At 47.8% G+C, this 27,970-nt stretch overlaps 1 long non-coding RNA gene across 1 annotated transcript; it reads left to right on the forward strand.

Annotated features, from left to right (window-relative positions):
• The first annotated feature begins 1,835 nt into the window (after nt 1-1,835).
• On the forward strand, nt 1,836-26,953 carry LOC118656452. The gene is made up of 3 exons (XR_004967615.1): nt 1,836-1,951; nt 8,562-8,685; nt 26,443-26,953. It is a non-coding gene; the product is annotated as an uncharacterized LOC118656452 (long non-coding RNA).
• The last annotated feature ends 1,017 nt before the right edge of the window (nt 26,954-27,970 follow it).

The raw sequence follows: 27,970 nt of genomic DNA on the forward strand, positions 1-27,970 counted from the left end.
GCGGGGAGGGGAGGGGAGGGGAGGGGTGCTGGCTCCTGGCGCTGGAACAGCACTGCAGCCTGGGTGGCTTCCAAGCACAGCAATGACTTGTCCGGGTTCCAGAGGCAGGAGGTCTGAGGTGGGGGGTCAGCCAGGCTGACTCCTGGGGCCTCTGAGGGAGAGTCCATGCCTCGCCTCTCTCCTGCCACCAGTATGGTCACCAAGAACAAGTTGCCTTGGCAACTTAGGAGCAACAGCTGTTGACTTCAGGAGCTTGCACTGGCAGAGCTCTGCCTGCTCCACACCCTTCCCAGTGCCCCTGATAGGCAGGTGGAGTCAGGTGGCTGGCAGAGCCGAGGAGAGGAGTTACATGTTGAAAGAGTTGGGAGAAGCCCAAACGGGGCAGCAAAACAATGTGAGAAGAAAACTGCCCCCCGGGAGCCTTTGCCCTCTGAGCCTGGTGAACTACCGTCTCCCTCCACGCCCACAGGAAAGCACAGCCTGATGCCACACTCTCAGGTGACCGCCCCCCCCCACGCGGCTGGAGACCAGCCCAGGAGGCCCCCAAGGAGCAGCGCCCTCCTCCCAACACCCTGCGGATGCGCCACGACAACCCTCCTCCTCTCCCGGGCAGCTTTCCAATCAACCATCTTTTCAGCGAATTCAGCTGTGCAATCTGTGATCCACGGGCATGTCTCAATGAGCTTTAAATAATGAGCGTTACAACCAGTGCAAGAAATCAGTCGAGAACTCTCTGCCCAAGCCTCTCATCAACAGCAATTAACAACCACCAGCCAAGTGGCCCGGGTGATGTACCGGGTCTGGGGCCCCAGCCTTCTTCCCGCTCTGGGTTGGCCCAGGTCCTTCATCTGGGGGCCGACAGACCCACAGAGAGAACTCAGCATGTTCATAAAGCCGAATAAAAACACCTACAGCTTTCTCTCACTAACCTCCCATGGGCAGTTAGCATTTCCTTCGATTATAAAGCTTGGCAACAAACCACACCACTTAGAGAAGTCCCTACAGCTTTTTTAACCAGTAAAAATCAAAGGTATTTCATATCGAATGAGAGTCATTGCACTTGTCTTGAAATAGCATCTACTAACGCCCCTGCCTCTAAAATAAGACCATTGACAGGCCCACCACTGGATCTCACTTAATGCATGAACCCAAAAGCACATATATTATTACATCGCAAATTTGTCTTTCAAGAACTTTGCTAACCTTATTTCCACACAACAGGTCTGCTCTGTAAACCAATGAGTTTTATTTGCGTTAAAAACATTATTCTGAGAAGGACCCTCAGGCTTCCCCAGGCCGCCGAGGGTCCCACGGCACAGAAGGTCCCACCGCAGGATCGCCTGGTGAGGCCTCTGTCCTGGTCCCCCGCCCACCAATGGCCACCCTGTCTTCTCTCGTCCTCACGTGCAATCCTTTCTGTCCTTTTCTCAGGTGCCCCCTCTCCTGCCCCACCCTCAGGCACTCGTAACTCTTCCTAAAATATAAACTAAAAGCACAGGCATTGCTTCATCAGCATGGAGGACGTGGCCCCTCGCCGGGCTGCAGGAATGCTAATTCTGAGCTTGAAAGTACCAGAAATACCTTGTAAATGCAATGGAGCCGTGCTGGCGGGAGAGCAGGCAGCGGTTCATCGGAGGGCAGCGGCCAGCTACGCCTCCTGTGCCCGGTGGCCCGGCCCTGCGGCCTGGGAGCCTGTGGGCACAGCAGCCAGCCGCAGGGCCCTGGGCGGGGGCCGGCCTCCATGGCCACACTCAGGCACCGCCCCGTGTAAGCACCTGTGGGAAGCGTTTCAATTAACTTTCCGCACGTGCTCCCCGGACCGGCGATTTCGTAAAGGACCCTTTCAGAGGCGCAGAGTTATTGCCTTGCTGGGCAGGGAGTGGCTGACTCATCCAAAAAGGTGTCACTGGCTCCGAGGGCCACCATTCTTTGCGACTCCTTGGCATGAAAAGTAAGTTCTTGGACATTTCTTTCCAGCTTGCTTTTTTTTTCTTCTTTCCTCCTCTCTTTCCCTTTCCCCACACCCTCCCTGGCCCTCTCTGAGCTTGTGATTCGGGGACTTTCGTGAGAGAGTTGTCTTCACTGGTGTTTTGTTTGGTTGGGGAGAGGTCTAGGCCTGGACTTGGTGGATTGGTGAACAGGGACAAGTTGATGGAAAGCCCAGGGACACAGGATGAGACAGAAGTCATTGTGTGCCCTGGGAGCTCTGAGGGGCTGTGTCTGGTAGTACTCAGGGCTGGACACGCGCCCCCTAAACCACTCACGAGGGTGAGGCCCGGCAGCGTGGGGCCCTCAGGTGCCCAGAGCGGTGCTGCCTTTGACAGAAGAGCAAGCAGATCTGACTTTTCATCTCACGTGTTAACAGGACTTTGTAGGGACAGACGGACAGTGCTGTGTGAAGAACACTGACCAGAGGATGGCCATCAAGCCCTGCTCCCCTCTTTGTCCTGGCACACAGGGGGCCTCAGCGAGCCTCGGCCTCTTTAATAAACAAGGAGGACACCCACAGTTCCTGTGAGATGGCGAAAAAGCAATGGAGGTGAAAGAGAAAAGACCTGCCAGAGGAGAGCTTTCCTGCTCACAGGGATTGCGTTTTCGTCGTATTTTGAAAGATACATTTTTCACGTTTGGCAAACTCATTCTGAAGACCAGTGGCTTCCAACATTTTGAACCGATTCACCCATAGCAGTAAAGGTTGTAAGGCACACAAAGATCATGATGGATGTCTTAGGAACATGACCCCCTCCTCAGGGTTTCCATTCTTATAATGTGGAAAGAAAGCGTCTAATAACATTGACCTTGACTTTTAGATTCTAGGTAAAAGAGTCTAAAATTTAAGGTGAGAGTCAGATTATTTTAAAACTTAATGAGGATAATGAACTTGGTCCAAATGGTAATAGGGAGCCATGGTATGTTCTTGAGCAAGGGAGTGCCATGAAGAACCAGTTAGGAGAGTAAAATTGGCAGGAGTGAGCGAGCTGAATTGAAGAGACAGGAAACTGCCGTCAAAGGGGTTAAGCAGTGACTCCTTTACTCCAGCTACATGTAGCTCTCTCTTCCTTACCTGAGAGCTGGACCAGCCAAGATAAACTTTTGAAGCAAATAAATATTTTTATTTCTTGCCCATTCATCTCCTACCCTCTGAGCCTCCGTATCAAGCAGTCTTATGATATGCTAAGACCTTCAATAAGACAGCCATCCACATGGGTCCTACACCTAAGACTCCCAGCCCTAGCTGGTTTGGCTCAGTGGATAGAGCATTGGCCTGCGGACTGAAGGGTCCCAGGTTTGATTCCAGTCAAGGGCACATGCCCAAGTTGTGTGCTTGATCCCCAGTAGGGGGTGTGCAGGAGGTAGTCAATCAATGATTCTCTCTCATCATTGATGTCTCTCTCTCACCCACCCCCCTTACTCTCTAAAACCAATAAAAATATATTTAAAACATCCTATATAATAATCCTATACAATAAAGAGGTAATATGCAAATTGACCGTCATGTCCTCGCACACGATGGCCACCCCCATGTAGTCACAAGATGGCCACTACAAGATGGCCTGCAGGAGAGGGCAGTTGGGGGGGGAACCAGGCCAGCAGGGGAGGGCAGTTGGGGGGGGACCAGGCCGGCAGGGGAGGGCAGTTAGAGGTGACCGGGCCAGCAGGGGAGGACAGTTGGGGGCAATTGCGCCGGCAGGGGAGCAGTTAGGTGTTGATCAGGCTGGCAGGGGAGTGGTTAGGGGGTGATCAGGCTGGCAGGCAGAAGTAGTTAGGGGCAATCAGGCAGGCAGGCAGGCGAGCAGTTGGGAGCCAGCAGTCCCAGATTGTGAGAGGGATGTCCCAGATTGGAGAGGGTGCAGGCTGGGCTGAAGAACCCCCCCACTCCAGTGCACGAATTTTGTGCACTGAGCCTCTAGTAAAATAAAATAAAAAATAAAAGATTCCCACCTTTACATTTGCTCCCTACATGCCCAATCCCACCCCTCATCCCAGAGCTCCCCTTCTCTAGGTGCAACTCATCCCAGCTGGGCAAGATTAGATCAACCCCCTTGCCTCTCATCTAGATCTGATGGAGACCTGACACCCCCTCCCAGAGGACTGGTACAGCGCTTTCCAAAGAGAGTCCAAGTTCACACAAATGGATCTGTAGTCAATGACACAGCGTGCTGTGTGACCTCGGACAGCACCAGGGAGCATGTCCTTGGCAGGCAGCCTCACCAGGAGCTTCCTCTACAAGGTGCTGCCCGGAGCGCATCCTGCATGTCACAGCCTTTCCCTTCCTTTCCCAGAATCTCTGCTTCCCTGATCGCACATACATTCCGGGTAGGACAGCCTGGACTCGGAGAAAGGGGTGTCCCGTTTGCCATGACGGAAGCTGGGCGTTCCCGGGAGAGGCAGTCCTGGGCCAAGAAAGGTGAGCCAGACTTAGGCACCCTACCAACATGTGGGTCGTGAATCCAAGTCGGTCGTAAAAGCCACTCGTTGTCGGTCGGGAGCAGTGGATCTGAAGGCAGGAGGGAACCTGTGCAGGGCTATACACACGAAGGAGCCGCACAGCAAGCATGAAACTGAGCTAAGTTTCCAGTCCAGTTAGGGGCTCTCTATGCACTTCCTGCCGACACAGGAAGCTGCTTCCCCACCCACGACAAGGTAAGAAAGGCACATGGCGGCATCTCGTTGGGAAGAAGTGAAGGGGAGTATAAGGCTAATCAGGCCAGGGGTCAAGAGCACTGGGCCCCTTCCTCTAGTCAGATGATCCAGGAGGCTTCTAGAAGTCCTAGCACATGAGGGAAAGCCATGGTCCACTCCTTACCTCCCCTTTCACCATGGAGCTGCATTTCTTGACTGGGCTCCGTGGCCCATAAAACCCACCAGATACCTGATAGATTCTCGTTCTGATGCCAGGCTCTGTCTCTGCCCAGTCAAACATTCAGGCCAACGTCCCTCAGGAGGCCCACACCCCCTCTCCTGATGGCTGGCAGAGCCTGGGCGGATGGGGCCGGGCTCCTGCTGTGAGAGGGAATGTGCAAACAGGGGCTGTGGTTCATGTCTGACCGCTGATTAGGAAATGCCCTGTGTGACGGTGTTGCAACTTCTTCCCAGGTCTGAGAGAGGCCAAGGCTAGATGGGAGCAGTCATTTCAAATTATTTCTTCAAATAAATTGGGAGCACATGTTATTTCTTCAAGGGCTGACACCAAACATCCACCAGCATCAGGTTCCAAAGAAACTTTACATCACCCCTCCCATTCTTCTGTCCACTCTGCTCTCCCACCCCCACCTCCAACACACACAGACACACAGACACACAGACACACACACACACACACACACAGACACACACACACACACAGACACACACACACAGAGACACACACACAGACACACACACACAGACACACACACACAGACACACACACACACAGACACACACACACAGACACACACACACACACACAAATTCTTTGGAGGAAAGGTTACACAACATGAGGCATACTTTAGACCTGAAGTATGTTGTTTGTTATCAAGGCAGAAGAACAGTTTCCCTTAATTTATATGCATAGAGACAAATATTTAAAGGGCTCGTAAGAACAAATAAATCCAGCTCTTATCTGGTGCTCAATAAATGGGGAAGCGGGGAGGAGTAGGGAGAAGAGTCGTCTATAAATCAAGTGCCTTTAACAATGTGGAATGTGGCTTCCCCAAAAGGAAACGAAAACTGACCCACTTATCAGAGTCAAAGTTTAATTAATGAATGAATTAATTAATTTTGCAGGGAAGCACCTACATTTACAACAAGGGCTAGTTGTCAAGGAAAGACAAGATCTTCATGGAGAGATTATAGAGCTCACAATTCACTCGTGGGAACAGTTATTGGAAACAATTCCTTGGACGTCGTCACAAAAAGGGAAGTGTGTATTTTCATAAAGATAGACCGAGGGGAGTGATGAGCATAAAATCTTTACAGGGTCGAAGGAGATCGGGACTTTCGCTCAATGAGTAAACAGCGTTTGACTGGTTGGCTAATAACAACGTATTTTGAATTCCTCGAGATTTAACAAGACAACAAATTGGACTTGTTTAGATTTCTCCTTTGGACCATCAAGAACACGTTGACACACCTCCCCCACTGGGAGGAGGGAGAGGCCCTTCTTCCGTCCGTTCCCCAACCCCTGAGCCCTGACCCTGAAGTCACACACAGCTCAGGACAGGCAGAGGGGACCTCTAAGTTGAGAGGCATTTAGTCAAAGCTTTCTCTAAACCATCAGGAGGGGAGATCCCCATCCTCAGCCAAAAAAACACACGATACATTTTGTTTCTCTGATCAGAGGGGCGGTGTTCATTTCCTTTAGGAAAAACCTCCAATCCAGCTGTTAAAATGAGCTGGACTTACAGTTGGCTCCACCCCCCAGCAATTCCCCAGCCCCTTTATTGAACCTGATGGAAAGGGAGTCTTCCTCGTCTCGGCTGCTCTATTTCGTCACCAACTCTGGCCAGTTCTTCTCTCCAAGGGTGGCTGCAACTTTCATCTCCTTCCCCTCAGGCCCTGCCTTTACTCCTGACGTCTTAGCCTTCCAAACACTCTGTGTCGTCTATTTGCCCCTGCCCCTCCACAGCTATCACAAGTTCCTTTTGCTTCCTCGTTGGGTCTAAATGCCTCTTCATAGCTCACAAGGACTTTCTCGTCCCACCTCAGTTTCTGCTACTTTCTACTCCTTCCTCTTTAGCTAGGTCAGTGTTCTCTCCCACTGGCCGGCCTTGCTCCTGTCTTCCTTCTCTCTCTCTATTGATTTCCCCTCCATGGACATTTCTTACGTCTCCCGGCAGAGCATGCCTCCCCTCCCAGCCCCACTTCACTATTACTTCCCACACTCCTCCCTTTCCCAGTGCTCCTCCAACACGCAGAACGCGTGGCCTCAGGTTGGCACATGATTTGAAACACGTTTGGATCATTTTCAGACTGCTCCATGTCTATAATCTTGTCTTACACCAACATGGTAAGTTTTTCAACGACAGGACATCTCTTTCCTCTGCTCACGTGTGATTGTAGAAAAGTTTCAATAACAATGCATGGTTCAGTTTGAATCCATGGGAGTTATTCTATAATGAAAAAGCCTTTGGAGGCAGACAGACTAATTTGGATGCTGCCACCTCCTCACTGTTTAGGTGAAACTTCTGAGTCTTAGTGTCCTCGTTTATAAAATGGGACACTAATACTTGGCCGAGTTGCTGTAGGTATTAAATGTCATAAAGTATGTAGAGCTTCTTATGCACTGTTTAGCCCAGCGGTTCTCAACCTGTGGGTCGCGACCCCTTTGGCGGTTGAACGACCCTTTCACAGGGGTCGCCTAAGACCATCCTGCATATCAGATACTTACATTATGATTCATAACAGTAGCAACATTACAGTTATGAAGTAGCAATGAAAATAATTTTATGGTTGGGTCACAACATGAGGAACTGTATTTAAGGGGCCAGAAGGTTGAGAACCACTGGTTTAGCCAATAGATGGTGGCCATCTCTATTATTCCCAAACCCTAGAAGAGGTAGGTGGCCAGATTCAATTCTGGAAGGGAGTGGGACTCTGCAGGAGAGCCTTGACCATCAGTCCCTAACTGATAGGGAGAGAGGAAGCCAGTGCAGGCTGACTATCTGCTCAGCCCCGATGTGGCTGACGACGTGGCTGACGTGTGGTAATGGTCTGGAGGATGCTGACTTTAAGAGGTGGGGGGGGTGAGGCTGTCCAGATGAGGCTCATTCCCTGAGCCCAACTCCAGAGCTCCTCGCCTCAGAGCTAATGCAGGGCCAGGTGTGGAGGTCAGTCCACATTGCCCCGGAAGAACACACGCCTGGATGAGAAGCAGGCGTTTGGCCTTGGCAGAGAGACTCCCCAGAAAGCAGGAGTCAGGCTGGACCTATAAGGCAGGCTCCATCCGTCCTGCAGCAACCTGGATGCTGAGCGTCACAGACAAATATGCGGGTATAACATTTGTGCTGGGTTATACAGTGCACAGTACGTGCCTGCGTGGCTCTAAGAATTCATATGTAGTCGCTGATTCGATACAATAATGCGCTCATATTGAGCTGGACGGTCTCTTCCTACCCCTCAGGGTCTATTCTCTGCCCTTCTGCACTCTGCTCTGTGCCTGGGAGGCTGGCTTTGGGGGCTGGCCTTTGCCTGGCTCCCTGATTCTCTAAATTCCAGGTGGTTCAGCCACTGGGGCTCCAGCAGGAGGCACTAGCATCCGGGAATGGGAATAATCACATCAGGGCTGAGTGATGGCAATGGCAGCGGCCTCTGCGGAGAGCCACAGCTCTGTCACACAGTGCCCCCCCCTCCCCAGGCAAATCCTAATTCCTGTACTCTCCCTTCCGGTCACTCCCCATGGCCTAGGGACCATGGTGGCTCCCTGATGTTGCCATCTCAGGAGTGCCTCCCTGCCCCTTGTTGGTGTCCCCAATCCTGCCCACTCTGATCAGGATTCTCTTCATTCAACTCTTCTCAATTTGAAAATAGATCTGTTTCCTGCTGGGACCCTAACTGACATAAGTATTGTCCTTTTACAGATGGTGATACTGCAGACCAGAGAAGTTAAGTAATACCAGCTAACCTGGTCCCAGAGTTGGGATTTACATTCTCCTGCCAACATCGTGTATGGAGTTAACCAAGAAGTAACCCAGAAAGAGACCGGTGAGTGCAGCTTTGTACTTTCACACCTGCCAGCCACCTCCGCGGGTCAGTCTGGCCACTGCTCACTACTCCGGGCCAGCAGGCTCAGATTCTGGATGTCGTACCTCACAGGCGGTTGCCTCCTTCTCTAAGAAAAGTGCAAACCCCTTCCCAGGCCACTGTCTGTCCAGAGTGGCTCTGGGTCACCCCAGTTCAGACTCCAAATTGGACGGCAAGGCTTCAGAAGGAGGTGGACAGAGGACACAGGGTGGGCAGAGCGGAAGAATGCCAGAGCCTCCCAGGCCTATTGCAAAGAGGTAGACATGTGGTCCTTTCCTGCTCCCTCATAATCTCCTTTCCTCCCTCCGTGGATGAGGACCATTCACAAATATCCTCATGAAGCTTGGCATGCGGAGGAACAAGTCTTTTGCTCTGAGGTGGAGTGTAGGGGGCCTGGGCGCAACGTCTCACTTGGTTGGTAGAAACAAGTAAAGAATATGCACCATTTTGTTTCACATGCCTGCCATTTTTGTTGTTTTGAGCAACAGTGGTCTCCTCTTTGAGTGTCATGCAATTACATTTTCCTCAAATGTGGGAAAATAAATAAAACGTTAAATGGATGGATTCACATCTTACTGGGGGAAAAGAGATGTTCAGATGAGTGTTTACTAATTCTCCCACAGGGGCCGATACCAAATGAAGTGCAGCTGTGAAAAATTAACACTTGGCTGTAAGCGCTTGTGAAGTTGGAGTAATTTGATTTTGAGACTGCCTTTGAAGGTCTTTGGACCCTTTCCTCCTCTTTGGCACCCTTTGTATTTATGGAATAATGCTCTAATTCCTAGTGGTCAAAGGCAGGAGCTCTGGAGCCAAACTATTTGGATTCATATTCGGCTTGACCACTTTCTGAGTTTGAGTTCACCCAGAAGCTGGACCGGAGATAAGGATTTGGGTGCACGTGGCTTAATTACGAGAGTTAATGTCAAGAAGCATCAGTAAGTGATGCCGTAGAGCAGGGGTCCTCAAACTTTTTAAACAGGGGGCCAGTTCACTGTCCCTCAGACCGTTGGAGGGCCGGACTATAGTTTAAAAAAAAACTATGAACAAATTCCTATGCACACAGGGGCGGCAAAAACACCCGGCAGGCCAGATAAATGTTTTCGGCGGACCGCATGTGGCCCGCAGGCTGTAGTTTGAGGACCCCTGCCGTAGAGCAGTGGTTCTCAACCTTGGCTGCACATTAGAATCACCTGGGAATCTTTTTAAAATCCTGATTTCTGGGCCTCATCCTCCGGAAATTCTGTTTCTTTGTTATGGGGTGGGACCACAACATTAGTAACAAAGAAACAGAATTTCCGGAGGATGAGGCCCAGAAATCAGGATTTTAAAAAGATTCCCAGGTGATTCTAATGTGCAGCCATGGTTGAGAACCACTGCCGTAGAGGCAGAAAGACATCAATCACAGTGTGTGTGAAGGAGCAGGCCACCTAAATATCTGGGGTTCCATTCTGCTGGCATTCTCTGGGAGTCTGTAGAGAATATACTTCAGGGACATGGCACTCAATGGGCCAGGGAGCTGGTGATTATCTACCAACTGCCATTCTTCATTAGTTGAGGGCTACCCCTATTTCCTGGGATTTCTGGCCTCTCCCTTTGGAAGCCAAGCTTGCTCCTATGGCCAAAGAAGCCCTCAGGCAAGAGTGGGGACCTGCTTGCCTGACAGGGACCAGTGAGCGCCAAAAGGATGTGAGTGCAGGACCAACAGCATCTGTTACAGCCCACCCATCCACCACCCAATTCACTCAGGCATCTGTATTGTCACTGAGTTTTCAAGGTGGCTGGTCATAATTTCCAAAGGGGAGGGGAAGAAAGGTTAATACCAGCCATATTAGCAAGACAAGCTACAGTCCCTCCTGCCACAGTCAGTCCTAAGGCTCTAATTCTGCTCTTCATCTTCTGGCTCCTCTACCCACCACCCTGGATTCCCCTGACTCTCAGCCAGTTCTTCTGCTGGTCTAGGTTGTGTGCCCAGTGAGACAAGCTGGACCTTCATCCCCAAGGCATCTGAACCCCAGGTTTGTATGTCCTCATCAGGCTGTGGTGGTTGCAATTGTGCATTCACAGCATAGAAGCATTAAGAAGAATCCAGGAGGTCCCCTGAGTTCCAAACATGCTTCTTTCTGTTTCCATTACATAGAAACTAGAGGCCCAGTGCATGAAATTGTGCACCAGTTGGGTCCCTTGGCCTGACCTGTGGGGATTGGGCCCAAAACCGGCTCTCCGACATCCCTGGAGGGGTCCCGGATTGTGAGAGGGCACAGGCCAGGCTGAGGGACTCAACTGGTGTATGGATCCATGCACCGGGCCTCTAGTATACATATAAGATCTTTGGTTAATCTCTTCCCGCCCTCCACCCACCTCCTTTCCCTCTGAGATTCATCAGTCTGTTCCATGTTTCCATGCCTATGCATTGAGTGTCTGCCTCATGGTGGTCAGTGCATGTCATAGTTACTGGTCGAACAGTCGAACAGTCGCTTAGGTATATATATATCTAATAAAAGAGAAACATGGTAATTAGCATACGACTGCTACCCTTCCCATTGGCTAATCAGGGTGATATGCAAATTAACTGCCAGCCAAGATGGCGGCCGGCAGCCAGGCAGCTGGAAGCGAACATGAGGCTTGCTTGCTTCAGTGACGGAGGACTCCAATGTTCCCCACCTGCTGCTGCAGGCCTCTGAGCTGCAACTCTAAGCAACTATGTTACAAATATAGAAGCTAAACAAAACCCCAGAAATCTGCTTTAGTCGCTGGGCTTCAGCCAGCAGGATCACAACATTGTTTCAAATACAGAAGGTAAACAAAGGCCAGAAACCTGCTTTCAGCAGCGGAGGCCTAAGAGCTGGAGCCTCAGAGCTAAAGCTGGCCCAGAATAAAAAAGAAAAAAGAAAAAAAGGAGCGGTTGGGAGCTTCCGTCACCAGCCAGCCTGAAAACAGCCCTCAGCCCCTCACCCAGATTGGCCAGGCACCCCAGTGGGGACCCCCACTTTGAAGGGTGTGTGACCAGCTGCAAACAGCCATCATCCCCTCATCCAGGCTGGCCAGGCACCCCAGTGGGGACCCCCACCCTGATCCAAGACACCCTTCAGGGCAAACCAGCTGGCCCCCACCCGTGCACCAGGCCTCTATCCTATATAGTAAAAGGGTAATATGCCTCCCAGCACCGGGATCAGCATGACAGGGGGCAGCGCCCAAACCCCCTGAATGCCCTGCGGCTCTGTGTGTGACAGGGGGCGGGGCCACAACCCCCTGATCGGCCCTGCTCTGTGAGTGACAGGGGGCAGCGCCCCAACTCCCCTATTGGCCCTACTCTGTGAATGACAGGGAGGAGCTCCCCAACCCTCTAATGGGCCCTGCTCTGTGCGTGACGGGGGGAGCTCCCCAACCCCCTGATCGACCCTGCTCTGTGCGTGACAGGGTATGGAGCCCCAACCCCCCCTGATGGTCCCTGCTCTGTGAGTGACAGGGGGCAGCGCCCCAACCCCCTGATTGGCCCTGCTCTGTATGTGACAGGGGGTGGCGCCGCAACCTGCCCATTGACCCTGCCTTGAGTGTGACAGGTGGCAGTGCCCCAACCCCCCAATCAGCCCTACCCTGAGTGTGACTGAGGGTGGCATCGCAACCTCCCGATCCGCCCTGCTCTGTGCATGACAGGGGTGGCGCCCCAACTCCCCAATCAGCCCTGCTCTGAGCCTGACCAGGGGTTGCACCTAGGGATTGGGCCTGCCCTCTGCCACCCAGGAGCAAGCCTAAGCCAGCAGGTTGTTATCTCCCGAGGGGTCCCAGACTGCTAGAGGGCACAGGCCAGGCTGAGGGACCCCCCTTTCCCCCCGAGTGCACAAATTTTTGTGTACCGGGCCTCTAGTATATATATATGTATATATATATATAGCCCACTTTCAAAGGCTGTTAAATCGTGTTGTTTACCCATATCTTCAGAAAAAACTCACTTCTACTGTCGTGGTAAACAACCTGCTTCCCTATTTATAAGGTCTGGCCCTCTAGCAACTTCGGCGTGAAATTATAGCTGATTTGCCTACAAACGTCAGGTGGTCATAATAATCTGGCTACTCAGTGTATAGATAAACCTGCCTCCTAGGGATGATCAGGGTCAATGATCTTGCCAGCATAGAACCTCGTTTCTTTTGCTTGCGGATTTACTAGCCTAAGGAGTTTAAAATGTGTGAGTAGGAGAAATAACTTTAGATGTAGTAAAATCCTGACTATGGTCCTTTGCATAGACACTCCTCCCACGCCAACCCCACTCACTTCAGGAACCAGGTTAGTGTTGTAGAAACCAAACCTGCAGAAACAAGAAGCACAAACTTCCCAAGTAGGTCTTTAGGAATGATGGTGAGAAGGCCACTTCCTAGTTTTATTTCCTGGATCTGTGTATTCTACCTACCAGGGACACAAACACCAGATAATGACTCGACGCTTGGTCTGCATCTTGAACACCAGTGTCCCAACCCCATGGTGTGTCACCCCCAGCTGACATCTTAGCTAAGCCTTTATGAGGCATCCCAAAATCCTACCAAGCCAGCAGCTTCCAAATGATGTGGTGGGTGATAGGATCAATAGATCTTCTGGTGGCGTAGCCATTGTCTCAACTTCACGGTGAAGTGGCTCCTTTGGTCTCAGGTGATGTTACATAGATTCCCATGTTAGTAAACCAGATACTCTGTGAGTCCTTGGATAAAGATGCTGGCAGAAGCACTATGGACGGGGAAGGTAAACCATCCCTAGTAACCATGAGCCTGTCTCCTTCTGAGTGGAAGGAGTCCAATATAACCAACTCTCTGCCAAGTGGTGGGTTGACTGTTGGAGGGATGGTACAAAATTGAGAGCTCCGCATCAGTCTCTATTGTTAATACATCAGGCATTTAGATGCAGCAGTGGTTACATCAGTCTTGAGAAGAAGGATCCAAGGCTCCATCCTTGTCATTCTTATAATCAACGAATAAGCCTGATTGGCAGCAGTCTTTCCTCCACCTGCAGAAGAGGTACCTCTGTGTATGCCAGCATTAAGGACCCTTTACCTTCTCATTGTGCACTGATATGAACCTGCAATTTTCTTTCTTTAGAGTTACTACTGCATTTAATAACAGCCAGCCAGCTTCTCAATCTTTGAGGTTACCATTTCCCCAAATCTCTTAAATGCTAGCGCTATTGCACAAGTCGGGATATCCCTTTCCATCTGCACTCCATCCCAGTTCCCACAGGTGAGAGTCTTAGTGCCTGTAATGTTCCAACATCACCTCACTTAGCTCCAAAAAAGGATCCTTGCTACCTCTGACCAGCGAACTAGCCAGATCCAAATCCCATTTGTGGATCTGTTTCTAGGGCCACTCTCAATTCTTCCAATTGTCTTTGATTTGAGTCTCCAGAAACAGGTCCTGAGACAAGGATTTGGGTGGAAATACTTTGTTTGGGAAATGACAGCAGGAAGCCTAAGCTAGAGAATGATAGATGGAATGGAAGACAGCAAGTATAATGTGTGTTAAGGAGCATTTTAACTTGGTGGGAAACTGGGACTCAGTCCCAACAAGGACCTCTGGGAGCATGAAGAGCCCTAGTTAAGAGGAAAGGATGCTCAGGTACTTATTCACCAGTTTCATTGGTTGAGGCCTGTCCCCAGGGACATTAATTTTCTAGAATTTCCAATGGTCTCTGTGCTTGGGCCAAGCCTGCTCCGAAAGCCCTCTGGTAGAGAGTCCCAGGAGCTTCCAGCAGAAGCTACTGTCAAATATGGGAACTGAGTCTAAGGGTAGGAAGCAGTGACCTGTCAGACTTTGGTCAAGTTACTTATCATCTAAGTCAGCGGTTCTCAACCTGTGGGTCGCGACCCCTTTGGCGGTCGAATGACACTTTCACAGGGGTCGCCTAAGACCATCCTGCATATCAGATATTTACATTACGATTCATAACAGTAGCAACATTACAGTTATGAAGTAGCAAGGAAGATAATTTTATGGTTGGGTCACAACATGAGGAACTGTATTTAAAGGGCCAGAAGGTTGAGAACCACTGATCTAAGTGTTTCAGTTCCCCTATGCAAGGCTAAGAATAGTGTTTCCTACCTAGTGTCACACTGGAGACTAAATGGGAGGTTCTAAAGTGTATGGACTAGCATCTGCCATAGTGAGCAGTCAATAAATGATAGCTGTTATTTTTGTTGTTGATATTGGTGTACACTCTCCTTTAGGATCTACATTCACACCACAAAAACTAATGTGGGACTTCACATTCGGGAGCCCAGGGTAAGACAACTCTTGGTAGTTTTCAAGTTCAACTAGGTTGAATGTTTCAAGTTAAGAACCAAAGCCATGAGATTGTCTGCCTTTGTAACTAAGGTGGCTGGCCTCCCAGAAAAGAAGAGGGGAAAATTACATAAGCAAATTACCTTCTCTCATGACATCTGAATTTCCACTGTGGGACAGGTCCCACAGCCTTAATGTAATTTCCTAGCCTTGCCACTCATAGTTCTTCTCTATGTCCCCATCACACAGCCATGTAGTCTGAGGCAAAGCTGTATGAGGTGTGGAGGTTGGAAGACCTGAGTTCTCATCCCTGCTCTGCCATCAACGCATCATCAGACATTGGGTCCCTTTCTCAGCCTCTCTGGACCTCAATTCTCCCATCCATAAAATATGGATAAAATACCTTCATCCATTACCTTACTGATTAGATAAGATGATATATATATGAAGGGGTTTTGAAGTTGAAAATGCTATTTAAAAGGAGTTTATATTAAAAATAATTATCAACTCTGCAAGAGATTGTACCTCAGCGCTTGAATGCATATTTTGGAGAAATGCATCTGTAAGAATCACTCTGGTCCTGACACCTGGCCTGGCTAAACCCTGGTCGTCCTTCTCACCTTTAGCTCCCGGCCTGGGCTCCGTCCAGATCGTCACCCCTTCACTTTAGACACTGACCTTGTTCCTCTGTTTACACCTGCCTTTGGAGTAACACCTGAGAACATATTAGGTCACGTTCTCATACTGCTGCTCCCTTGAGGCTCCAACTTTGCCCTCTGGCTTGAGCTTGAACATCCTGGCTCTCTTCCTGCCTGAATTCCTTTCCCTTTGCCCAGCCTCCCACACTAGGACAATAACTCCACTGTCGTGGATTTTGTATTAATATAGGTCAAAGATATGAAGGAGGGAGCCTGATTTTCAGCCAGCTCACTTGAACTACCAAAGCCTAATTTTCAAGTTACAAAGTAATAACAATTCAATTGGGGGAGGAAAGGGGGGCAGGTACAGTTTGCAAGTCACATCGACCACAGCCACAACTGCCAGGGCCTCATGCATCTTCCAGGGCATCTGGACACACCACACAAAGTCAACCCACAGCTCAAGGCAGCTGAAGCCGAAATCACAGCAAACACTCATTAACTTGAAATTGATTCTGAATCAGTAAACAACAGAATCCAGTGCAAAAAGCCTGAGGCTGGGTGCCCAGCACATAATGGGGGCTGAAGAATGTTTGTTGAATGACAGAATGAGAGTTTCAGTATGTGATGTTTGGCTCAAGCTTCACTGATCAGTGTTCACAATATGGCTCTGGACCAAGGACTGCACCCCTGGTCCCCAGTTTCTTCAGTCACAGAATGCGAGGTCTCTGTGGTCCCTTCCACATCTAAAATTCTCCTCCATCGAACTGGGCTACTGTTCCCTGCGGCACCACCAGTGACACAGGTGTCCTTCGCTTCTCTGCTCAAATGTCTCCCTCTCAGAGAGCGCTCTCGGGAATTCTAGAGGTAACAGTGTCTCTCTCCTTCTTCACTCTCTAGCCCAGTGGTTCTCAGCCTTCCTGATGCCGCGACCCTTTAATACAGTTCCTCATGTTGTGGTGACCCCCAACCATAAAATTATTTTCGTTGCTACTTCATAACTGTAATTTTGCCACTGTTATGAATCATCATGTAAATATCTGATATGCAGGATGTATTTTCATTGTTACAAATTGAACATAATTAAAGCATAGTGATTAATCACAAAAACAATATGTAATTATAGATGTGTTTTCCGATGGTCTTAGGCGACCCCTGTGAAAGGGTCGTTTGACCCCCAAATGGGTTGCGACCCACAGGTTGAGAACCGCTGCTCTAGCCTCTTACTCTGTGTGATTCGTCTCAATAGCACTACCCTGCATTGCTTCATTATTTGTTTATTGTCTGCCTCCTGTCACTAGCGTTTAAGTGCCTCGAGAATAGCGATTTCATCTGCTGTCCATAGTGGTTTCCCAGCACCTAGAATGACGCTGGCGGCTCTTCACACAGCCATGGAACGGATGCCCAAGCTAAACAAGCTGCAAAGGGTATAAATTTGGGAAGAATATGCACCTATTTAAGAAATCAAACTTTTCAAGTGCTCTTGACACTGTTTCAGAATTACCCGACTTCTTAGAAATTAATGCAACTAGCATTCATTCTTACCACCAAGTCCCCCAAACCATCCCCCAGCCAATGCTTTGCAATATCGCTCATCACTCTGCGTCTGGAAGGTAGTCCAATTGACAAATAATTAAAAACCCAGTTCCTTTGGTCCAGGCTCTTTCTCTGACTTCACCATTTCAAGCCGAGAGTTTAGTAGTAGTTTGTGGCCACTCACCTAGCTCCTCTCCCCGTTGCAGCCATGGATTCTAAGGCCCGGTGGTGAGAGCTGCCTGCTGCACTGAGGCTCCCCAAGCCTGAATCCTGGCTTTGTACTTACTTACTACCCATGTGATTTAGAGTGAGCCACTGAACCTCTCTGTCTCCATGTCAGCGTCTGTGAAATGGGCACAGGCGTTATTCTGGTTTGCTCTCCAGTTGCCTCTGCGGTGTTCTGCTCTGTGTCCCGGGATGTGAGCTCTGCAGACACCACCCCTGGGCTTTCCTGGGTTAAGCCACAGAGAAACCCTGGGCAGATCAAGGGTGACAGGAACGTTGGTTGGAGCCTTTGTTCTCCACATCCTTCCTCCTAACCAGGATCTTTGCGATGGCTGGCCGCCTTTACCATGGCCCGAGATGTCACCCTGTGCTGGTGCCTGTCTTCCCCCTGCTCCTTCCGCTGGTTCCTGCTGGTGCCAGATGCACTTCTATTCCGTGAGGATCCTCTCACTCCCACCCACAGCCCTGGAAGTGGCCCTTCATGAAATCCCTTCAGTTGATCCCTTGGGCTCTGCTTTCCGCTGTCTGCCACATCCTGACCAGGGAGGTGTGAATGCACCACTAGGCGTCACAGGAGTGAACACGTATAAAGCACCAGAACAAAGCCGGACATATGGTATGTTCTCCATTCATGTTAATGATCACCGTCTACATAACTACATGAGGAAAGATTGTACCAGACAGCCTATGGGAAATGGCATTGCTCAGAATTGACAAACCTTCTATCTAGATAAGGGGGAGGGGAGGCTGGGGAAGGGGCATTGTAGACAGTCTTCTGTGGATGATCTTGAGCAAATTAAGAAATCTCCCAGAGAGGCTCCTATGGTTGCTGTGAGAATGATAGAAGACGATGTGTATGACAAGGACAGGCACAACGCCTGTTAAACTGTCGGGAGTTGGACATGTTAATTAAATGGGGGGGGGGGGAGGTCAGGGCCGGCTTCCCAGGTGTGCAATATGTACTTTGAAGGGGCCCCACATGGTTAAATGCTCCACCGTTGCACCTTGAAATTCTTAATCATTTTTAAAGTCAGAGTCGTGCCTTTTCATTTTGCACTGGGCTCCACAAGTTCACAGCCAGCCTGGGAGGAAGGGTCACCTTATGTTCAAGTCCTTGATGCTTCTCTGTAACTAATCATGTCTTTTTGTATCAGCCATGAGTTTGACAGCATCTAGCCAAAGGAAAACGAGACTCTGAACACACAGCATCTGGTGGTAAGACTGCATTCATCAATTAACAGCTATCTGCCCCAAAGCTGGTATGTGTTAGGCATCGTGCCAATTCCTCTTTGAACCCTCAATTTCCTGCTTTGCGATTCCAGGGCTAGTGACCAGCATGTGACAGGACTGGAACTGACCTCGCCCTGAACCTTGCAGTCAGATCTGTGGCATCCAAGTCTTGGGGGAAAAAATCAGTTTCCTATTTCATCACAGAACTGTGACTTGAATTTTGGACAGTGAATCATATAAACTCAATTAGATAAACTGGCGGCTAAAATCCTTTAACTAAAGGATTTTAAAGTCCGGGAACATCATACCAAGTCCAGTATGGTCTGAGGGATGGCACTTGTCTTCTCCAAGATCCCAAGTCTATGACATTGAAAGGACAAGGAGGCACCCAGAACTATTACCTCCTCAAGATAAGGGTCGGCACCCAGTGGGTGTGCTTGAGCTTGATGGAGGGTGGAGTCAAAACAGAACATAGATTTATTTCCTTAAGGAAAACATGACTCTGTCAGGCATCAGAAAAGACGGGACTGCTTCCAACACATCCTGACGGTAGCCTCAGACTATGTGCAACCCTGAGAAATGCTTCTTGCTCTTCCACAAGTAGAGGATCATCTTGAACAAAAGGTCCCTCCCAAACAGACACCCGTCGGCACATGCTAATTTCTTAGCCGAAAGAAGCGAGGCTGAGAAGTGGGGCTCACGTGTTTGGCTGGAATTTAAAAGGATGAAACGGGGCAGAATCTCGCAGCATAGCCCCGTGGGATGGGATAGGTTTCATTTTCTTAAAAACAAACCATTAGATCAGAAAGCTTCTCTCCTGGTTACATATTCACACACACAGGCACGCACACCCAACACTCCTACCTTTACAGCACTAGCTCGTACCATTTGTAAAGTACAATGAGGAGAACTAGGGCAAATATGGGGGGTGGGGCAGGAATAGGGAGTTGATGGATAAGGTAGCTTTTTCTCTGTAGTTCCAAACCCACAGGGGTTAGTATCACGTATACAATGTCTAAGTTCTCCAGGTTGCTTTCCCATTAGGCTCTGGGTTACTCAAGATCAATGTTAGCAGAGAGTTGGCCTCCAAATGAGATTAGACTGGAAGAAAGAACAAATGAAATGCAGTGTCTTCTCAACATCCCATGAACAGGCTGAAATCAGCATGGAACATCTTTCCCCTCCAGATTGCCTTTGATGTTCTGTTGCAACTGAACACAAATATGGGAAGAGAGGAGCTAGACACGAGGTATGATGTGTTCTGGGCTTTTTAGAGCACTGTCTCGCTGTCAACCAGGGGACAAGCCTAAGCAGGCTCATGCCATTAGTTATCTTAAGCAGCTTTTGGGAGTGGGTATGAGAAAAGAAAGAGAGAAAACAAAACAAAACAAAACACCCAAGCCAGCTACAAATCATGGCTCATCAGCCTTGGAAAACCCCCGAGGCAGCCGGGGTGGGGAAGCTCTCACAGAGGAAGGATGAATGGTGAGTCAACGCGACAGCCTCATCCACATTTATTTGCAGAACTATCAGATGTTGGTTGTTGGTTTCTGCGATATACAATGAGTGATGGGTGTAACTACTTCATATGTTAATGAATCATCTGATAACAGAAAGTGCAATAAATATTTGTTGAGTGAATGTTGTGGAATGAGCAGGGCCATGCAAATTGAATTCACATGTTCATTATTGAAAATACTAATTTTTCACTCCAGGTGAATTCTTGTCATTAAGACTGGAATATCCCACCCTGGGTTAGAGGCTAAGGATTATGATCTACCTTGTCTGGGGGAAGCTTTTGTGTTTGTCCTCCTGGTCATCCTACTGTTTTTTATTTACTTCTCTTCCTATCCCTTTTCCTCTCTGAGAAAGAAGGTGGTGTCAGAGTCAAGGTTAAAGTTTATTTTACCTGAGACAGGAGGAGAAGGAAGAGGGTCCACCACCATCTCTTCCTCTCTTTTCCAACCTCTCTGTTTTATCAACTCCTCTTCCTTCAATCTCCATCTTCTCCAGCACTGCAGTATCCATCTTCTCCTTTATGTCACTTCTTTTTCCATCTCTATCTCCTCTCAGCTCATTGTTTATCATACTCAACGAGAGTGTTATTGATTAAGCTACATAATAAAAGGCATATGAACATGCACATGTTGTGTTTTCCAACAGATTGGTTATTAGTTTACTAATGGTAATACTTAAATATATTTTTGCCACCACCCTCCTATTCGGACATCCTAAAATACTTTCCTTGGTCTCTCATAGTATTTCCAAATTCTTGGTATTAGAGTTTCTGTCATCAAGGTGTCTCTCTGAAACCAACCTATTTTTTTTTTTTTTTTGCATTACCACAAACTATTGTTACATTAAAATGGTTGTTTTAATTAAAACAGCAACAATGAGCACTAGAGAAATCTAAAGGAAGGAGACATTGTTATGGGCTGGGGAACTTGTAGAAGACTTTACATAAAAGAACACATTTGAGTTGATCTTTAAAAATGTGCAGAGTTCAAGTCATCCAAGAAGAGGAAGAAAGGCATTGTAGTTAGAGGAAATGATGTGAAATAAGGAATGAGCCAGAAATGTATAAGGTGTGAGAGGAGGGGGGAAGTGGACTGGTGTGAATGAAGCTCCGTGTAGGATAGCAGAGGGATAGGAAGATGAAAACAATATATAATGGCTAAATTTGGGATGGTGTTGAATACCAAGCCAAGGATTTGAACTTCACCTTTGTCTTGACCTAGGGGTTTTGAAAGCCACTCAAAGCAGTATAAACCAAAGGGGGTGAGATGACTTCAGAACAAAAGGATCTGGGGGAACTCTACGGCAGAATGAGCAGGTCTGGAATCAAGAATGAAAAGCTATCAGGAGCTAGTTTCCTAGTCTTGACCCCCAACTCCACCCCAGTCATGTACGTTATCACCTCAGCTTCTCTCTGCATGTCTACCTCAGCCTTTCTTCTCTGCTCAGAAGAGTATTCTGTGCCCTATGAATATGGTATAAAACAATCCACTCCACAGCTCACACATCTACGTCTCAGTTCAAATGACCAGCAGAAGCTACCAGCATTTTCGACTTCCAATTCCAAATTTCTGTGAAAGAGAATCCTAGTGCTATTCCAACTACATAATAGAAGTGATGTCATAATGAATAAACTTGGATTCTGGGCCCCACCTCCAGGACAAAGAGCAGGAATACAGGACTGCAGCCTGGGCAGACGCACTAAAGGAGATCTCCAATAGCTTTAGAGCCAAATGGATGTTCTGGAGGTGGGGGAAGAAATGAAAGTAATCTTAGGAAGCTTCACCAGGGAGCAGAATGGCTTAGAAGGGAAGATTCTGGAGGCAGGAAGACCAAAGAGAAGCTATTTGAATCTAAGCATTGAAAGCTTGAAATAATGTGACTGTGGCCAACCTGACCACTATTCCCTAGAAAATATACTTGGCTCAACAAATATAACTTTGGAGGTAGTCATGGGAAGAACATTTCTTATTTCATGGCTCAGAGCCAAACCTGAGCTATTGGATAACATATGTGTTCCTTAAATGTTGGCAATGGATCTCATTTTATCCAGTGGTTGCCAAATTCTTGCTTTGAAGTTAGAACTTGGGTTAACCTAAATCAATAAGGGGAACCCATGAAATGAAGTAGGTTCCATGCCATCCTCCTCTAACTAGTACATAGGACGTTATACTTGTTCATTCCCTGAAGCTGGTAAAACTTTGTTTTTCATCTGTTGCTAGTTAACTTGATTGGTTAGCTGAGGTCATAGTTGTTGGTCTGAGCCCACACATGGGACAGTCAGCATCACTCTGTCCTGTGGCCACAAACCATATCCTCATGAGGCTCCATCCTCAGGTCCAGCTATGGGAGAGTTGGGAGAGCAGAGACCAAAGCCCTATCCCAGCATATGGGGAGAAAATGCAACCACTCCTCCAACATGTTCAGCTTCCTCCTGGTCATGAGATGACCTGCTACTCCTTGTGTCTGTGACAGTGTTACTCAGAATAATCTTCTGTGGTCTTCTGACCTTGATTGGCACATGTTCTCTCTGCATCTCCTGTCCTCAGACTTGTCGACACTTGCAATAGGATCATACTGCTACAATCTATTTGTGTGTGTGTGTTTTTAACAACTCAGAACAGAAAACACTAGTCAAGTGACTTAAACAAATAAAAAAATTGTATGGCTTTATATATCAAGAAGGCCCAACCTAGGGCTGCCGTAACAAAATACCACAGACTTGGTGGAGGGGCTGGGGAGGAGTTAAACCACAGAAATTTATTTTCTCGCACTTCTGGAGGCTAAAGTCTGAGATCAAGGTGTGGGAGGTTTGGTTTCTCCTGAGGCCTCTCTCCTTGGCTTGCAGATGGGCTCCTTCTATTTGCTTATGCATCTCTGGTCTCTCTCTCTGTCTCTCTCTCTCTCTCTCTCTCTCTCTCTCTCTCTCTCTCTCTCTCTCTCTCTCTGTCTCTCTCCCTCTCTCTGTATGTCCCAATCTCCACACCTCATCAAGACACTGGTCAGAGTGGACAATAGATGTTTTAGGGACCACCCAATGACTGCAATGGTCCTTAATTATCTCGTTAAAGGCCCTATTTTAAGGCACTGGGAGTTAAAACTTCAACATGAATTTTGGAGAGACACAACATTCAGTCTGTAACCGGCAGCTCTGTGGTTGGTTCATTCAGTGTTTCAGGTACAGCCTCTGATGAGTCATCTTCAACATCTGGGCTGTATCCTCAGGCTAGTTCCCGTCATTGACGGCATCACATCCAGATGTGATATGCTTAGTAGAATAATAAACTGTCTCTTCCTGTGTGTCTCTCCTTACAATCTTTTTCAAAAGAACCCAGCATAGACTGCTCTTTTCTCACTGGCCAGATCCTCATGTGCAGATGCTTAAACTAATCACCAGCAAGACAGACTGCCATGCTTAGCTTGGGCTATTAACAATTCATCCCCTGGGGGGAGAGGCCAGCGTCCTGGTGAGCACAGTGTTGCTTTAAAGAAAAAGGAGATACTTGCAGAAGACCAGCGTCCTGTGCGGAAGAAGGAAGGGGAGAAAAGGAACAGACAATGTCTGCTGCTGCAGCTTGCTCACTGGCTTTCTATGGACCACATTCCTGAATTTCACCGTGAATGTAGACTCTGAGGGTTGCTAGTCTAGGAGCCACCGGTAAAAACAATCTTTGCATCCGCAATAAAGAGTCCTATCACAAAACTCCAGTTCCCCTGTGCTGACTCACCTGGAACGGGCAGTCTCCTCCAGCTTGTGTCTTCTCTTCCCTATGGCCATGGCCCCACCCCTGTTCAGCTGCATCTTTTGACACAACCAGCATCTTCTACTCAACTAGCATTCAGATCTCAGTTGCTCTGCAGAGATGTAACAGCCCTCTCCCCAGGCAACCACTTGGCAAAGATGTACCATTGTGAACGAAAGGGTAAGAGAATAGTGATCTCTGTGCAGAAGAATCGCCAATAAAAACCACGTCACACAAATGCAGGCTACTAGTTAGGAAATCCTTATAGGTGTTGGTTTACACTAGGCCCATATCATCACCATCATTCAGAAATTATTTCTTTACCGCCGATAACTTGAGTGTAGAAGGGCTTTCCACCTTCTTGTTGCTTTCATTCTTGTGTTGCCTGCGTCAAGAAAGGAGAATCAGATTCTTTGTCTGTGTTTTCCCCCAAAACCATTCTAAAAGAACTTAAAAACCCACAGTCTATTTTTAATCTTCCACCAGTCTCTTACTCTTTCACATTTCAATTTATTTGAGTTAGGAATGATTTTGCTTCCAAGAAATAAAGGTTATTTTATTTTGCCTTTTTGATGAGCAAATAGCAATGTGCAAATAAATAATACAGGAAGGAAGCTTGCTTTCTTCTATCATTTCTGTTTCATATTATCAGAGTCTTTCTAAATATGTGCTCGCTGTGTCCCTGATCACTTGTTTAAAATCACGTTCCAGACCCCAGCTCTCCTTCGGTAAATGAAAGCCACACTGGGTTTGATCCTTCTTTATGTGCCCATATTTTTTTTTCACCCACACTGAGCAATCACAACGTTGACTTTCTGCTCTGGGCACTGGTCTCTGATAAGCACAGTTGAGAGGAATGAAAGGGGCCTTTCTCTGAAATGAATGGAGCTGGAAGGTGTCAGAGAGCAGGTCACCAGAAGCACGCTGGTCACTGCCCTGGTGGCTGGTGAGCTGCATGGCTAGTGAGATGACAGGGACCAGAATGGTGAGGGATCTGGAACCCAAGTCATGGTTTATGAAATTAGGGAAATTAGCCTTGGGAACAGATGGAAAGTTAATAACAACCTTTAAGTGTTTTTCATGCTGAAAAAACAGACAATAATAATAGCTAAATTTTACTGCGAGCTTATTCAGATGAAGGCGCCAAAGAAGTAAATTATGCGGGGAAATCATGAAAAACAACAACACATAGCCATCTGAGACTAGCATGGGCTGCCTGGTAAGCGGCTGCCCTGGGGTGTTCAAATGCAGGCCATCTGCTCCTCTGTCACTAATGCCCTAGGAGTGGGGTGTGGGGCTAGATGATTTCTAACTTTACTCTGTGCTGAATCTGTGAGCCCTTCAAAGCCAGGAGAGCGCTCTGATTCATGGCACTATCTCAGAAACATTTACCTCAGACTCTCCCACAACGGCATCTGTGGTTGTTCCACCCCCTAGATTCACAATACCCTGAATGTGTCTCTTCTCTCATTCATTCTTTCATTCAGCTCACTCTACATCGGTGGTTCTCAACCTTCCTCATGCCGCGACCCTTTAATATAGTTCTTCATGTGGTGGTGACCCCCAATTTCATTGTTACAAATTGAACATAATTAAAGCATAGTGATTAATCACAAAAACAATATGTGAATATATATATATATATATATGTGTTTTCCGATGGTCTTAGGCAACCCCTGTGAGAGGGTCGTTCGACCCCCAAAGGGGGCGCGACACACAGGTTGAGAACCGCTGCTCTACATGACTGCAATGAGCTCCTACTGTGTGCTAGGTTCTGTGCTAAGCACAGCAGATCCAAGCATGAATGAAGGACACAGGTTTATCCTCAGGGATCTCATAGTTCATTAGAGGAAGCTGATAAATAAATCAAACAAACAAGTAAGTTGTGCCGCTTTGGATACATAAATCAATAGAAGCATGCACTTGATAAAGAGAGTTAAGGACTCCATCTCTGGAGTCAGTGAAAACTTCCTGGGGGCAGGGGGGAGATAAATTGAGTTTTCTAAAACAAATCCAAATATTCCAGGTAGATAAGAGATTAGGGTATTCCAGAGAGAGAGAGAGAGAGAACAGACTGGCCAGGGAGTTAAGAGTAAAGCAGACGCAGAGGATGAGTGGAGCCTTGCTGGCAGTATTTTTGTCATGCTAAGAGATTGTTGCCATGCTTCTGCTAAGAGATTGGAGATCCCCTTCTAGGGATGGAGAGCCACAGTCAAACCTGCATTTCTAACCCTAACCAGTTTGGCTCAGTGGATAGAGCGATGGCCTGCAGACTGAAAGGTCCCAGGTTCGATTCCAGTCAAGGGCATGTACCTTGGTTGCGGGCACATCCCCAGTAGGGGGTGTGCAGGAGGCAGCTGATCGATGTTTCTCTCTCATCGATGTTTCTAACTCTCCCTCTCCCTTCCTCTCTGTAAAAAATCAATAAAATATATTTTAAAAAAACCAAAAACCTGCATTTCTAGAACTGATGCCCCTTGGAGCCACTGCACTGTCTACTCGGCCCAGCCCACCTAACCCAGCTCCCTTTCTTGTCTGCTTCTTGTCTTCCCATGGGCCATTGACAGCTAGAAGGGAGACGATGACTCAGCAGGCAGTCCCGTCCCTCGGACATATAGACCTCTCTCCACTGCCCCAGGAGCCACACCCGGACAAATTCCATCCCCCGGCCAACCTTGCTCCTCCACCGCCTGGACACCAACAAGATTAGACTTCAAGAAAAACCTCCTTAACCTACCTCCAGGTTTTCCTGAGTTTTATGGACTGTGATTTCCTTGCAAAGTAAATGCTTCTTTATCTCAGGGCATGTGCTATTCTTCTTCGTGATATATATGTTCTGTAGTTTTGCAGCTACTTAGAATAGAAATCTGCCAAATTAACGATCAGGGCTGTTGCATGACTGATGATCACAAAGCTAAATTGAGAGAGTCATGAAAAAGGACTCTTAACCTGGTCCAGAATGGCTCAGGATGACTTCACGGCTTATTTCACTTCTCACTTCTAGATTGAAGTATAATTTCAATAAAGATGATTCTGGGCAATTACTGAGTCAGCCTCATGTCGAGTTACTGATTTTATGACTTTTGCAATGGAGTGGAGACGTGAGTCACATTTTATTACACGGCGCTTGTGTCTGACAGAGTTTCAATCCATCACCCCATGCAGAAGTCAAGCACAAAGAAGACATATCCCAGGAAGCCACAGTAGAGGGAACGTGATAGAGAGAGTCCCCTTTATCTGCAAGCAGTGTTACATCCCCCCATGGTTAATTTTAACCTATAGGTTTTTCTGAACCTATTTATAAAAGTGTTAGAAGGCAAAGATGATCTCAAAATGTGAAACATATTGCCAGCCTACTCTAATGGGATATACTAAGGCGTTTTTCTCCCTTTTTAAACTGGCAGCTTGCGTTGCTCAAATCTTGTGTTAGATCTCTCAGTTGTGAGCAAATGCATAAAAATAGCTTTTCGTTCTGTAGTTGGGTCTAAGCCAATTAATAAAAATAAGGAAATGACTCAGTGGAGAGTCTGAGATATTCTACATTTTAGAATTCATATTATCCACACCCACCCCCTACACACACACACTCATTTAAGAATGGACTTGAGCAAGACCTCAAAAAAAAGTCTAAGATGTTCCCGTCATGTGGATATGATGGTCCAGGGAGTCTCCCAAAGAGAGAAACATGTCCCGTGATAAGGATTCAGAGGCAGAGTGAACTGTTCCCCATGCAAACCATATCTCATCACTATTGTTCCAGAATTTTCCATGTCCTTTCAAGTTCTTCTTTTTAAAAAAAATATATTTTATTGATTTTTCACAGAGAGGAAGGGAGAGGGATACAGGGTTAGAAACATCGATCAGCTGCCTCCTGCACATCCCTCACTGGGGATGTGCCCGCAACCAAGGTACATGCCCTTGACTGGACTTGAGCCTGGGACCCTTCAGTCCGCAGGCCGATGCTCTATCCACTGAGCCAAACCGGTCAGAGCTCAAGTTCTTCTTATTCCACAAATGAGAGAACCTGTTAGGGTGGTAATTTGAGTCTCACACCTCTCTTTAAACATTTTTACATTCTGATTAGTGAGTTTAGGGTTAC

The sequence above is a fragment of the Myotis myotis genome, unplaced genomic scaffold (assembly GCF_014108235.1).
Source record: "Myotis myotis isolate mMyoMyo1 unplaced genomic scaffold, mMyoMyo1.p scaffold_m19_p_5, whole genome shotgun sequence".
In the NCBI taxonomy this organism is placed as follows: Eukaryota; Metazoa; Chordata; class Mammalia; order Chiroptera; family Vespertilionidae; genus Myotis; species Myotis myotis.